The following is a 565-nucleotide window of genomic DNA, read 5'->3' on the forward strand; positions in this document are numbered from 1 at the left end:
CCAACATACTCCCTAGGTTACCGTGAAGCACTCGAGGTTACCGTGAAGCACTCGCTAGATGAAGTAGTTAATATCTAGCTGTAGCAACTTACTACCAAGATATGGTAGTGTGCCGACTGCGCAAGATACGGGAGACACCGCCGACTGCGCAAGATACGGGAGACACCCACGGGGGTGTCTCCCGGACTCAAGTCAGCTGCGACAGCTTTGGATTTGAGAGACTCGGGAGTCAGCTCTCTTGGAAGCAAAGCCATGAGTACGGCATCCATCAGCTTGCGTCCATCAGCTTGGTTGGTTCAATCCTCGTACCGAACAGAGATGCCCGTCGTCACTGGGGGAGCCACCACCGGGTCCTCCCCTTTCAATTCCAGGCAAGCTTGCCCACCTTTTCGGCGCTTCCTATTCTCCTTCCGGCGCCTCCTTTTCTCGGCATTTTTGGCGGTCTTGGCCAAAGCCGCCTGAATTCTTTGCTTCCGCCTACAGACACAACATAGATGAAACCGCCTCCTTGAATTTGTACCGTGTGTGCGTCGCATCCGGACAAACGACAGGGATATGGGCCCGA

This window comes from Gregarina niphandrodes, assembly GCF_000223845.1.
Source record: "Gregarina niphandrodes unplaced genomic scaffold scaffold00003, whole genome shotgun sequence".
Taxonomy (NCBI): Eukaryota; Apicomplexa; class Conoidasida; order Eugregarinorida; family Gregarinidae; genus Gregarina; species Gregarina niphandrodes.